At 56.3% G+C, this 623-nt stretch overlaps 1 protein-coding gene across 3 annotated transcripts in view; it reads right to left on the bottom strand.

Annotated features, from left to right (window-relative positions):
- Window positions 1-623, bottom strand: part of Grtp1 (growth hormone regulated TBC protein 1) — a 32091-nt gene that overhangs the window by 26498 nt on the left and 4970 nt on the right. The gene's annotated exons all lie outside the window — the stretch shown is intronic.

Here is a 623-nt window from a genome sequence, read left to right as displayed (position 1 = left end):
ACAGACTGCCTCAGCCCCCAGACTGCCTCAGTTCCCACAGACTGCCTCAGCCCCCACAGACTACCTCAACGCCCACAGACTGCCTGCCCCCCCCCAGACAGCCTCAGGGCCCCATACCCCCTCGGCCCCCACAGGCCCTGGCCATGTGAGCAGAGACTCAGAGGCAGTGGGAGCCGCAGAACAGCCCTGCCCATGGCAGGAACAAGCTGTCCCTTCAGCTTCTGTGCTCTGTTAGGTAACAGAAAACTCCAGCACACTGTGTTTACGCTGGTATTGTTCACTGGCGTTTGCCCTTTGGAGATGCAGCTGTGGTTCCTAAATATTAATCTCACAATACTCAGTGTATGCTGACTGCAGAGCTTTTGGGGGTGGTAGGGTTTGTTGTTGTTCCATCTTTGTTTTGAGACAGGGTCCCTCTCAGTGGCCCTGGTTGTCCTAGAATTTGCTATGCAGACCAGTCTGGCCTCGAACTCAGAGATCCTCCTGCCTCACCTCCTGAGTCAGCTGGAACTAACGGTGTGAGCCACCCTGCCTGGCAACTAGCTTTCTGAGAGCCAGCAAAGTCCTGTCACTGGGGTCCTAGAGGACAGGGAAGAAGAGCACAGAGAGCACCCAGGTCAGTC

Source organism: Microtus ochrogaster, unplaced genomic scaffold, assembly GCF_000317375.1.
Source record: "Microtus ochrogaster isolate Prairie Vole_2 unplaced genomic scaffold, MicOch1.0 UNK7, whole genome shotgun sequence".
NCBI classification, from domain to species: domain Eukaryota; kingdom Metazoa; phylum Chordata; class Mammalia; order Rodentia; family Cricetidae; genus Microtus; species Microtus ochrogaster.
This window is presented reverse-complemented; position numbering and strand designations above follow the sequence as displayed.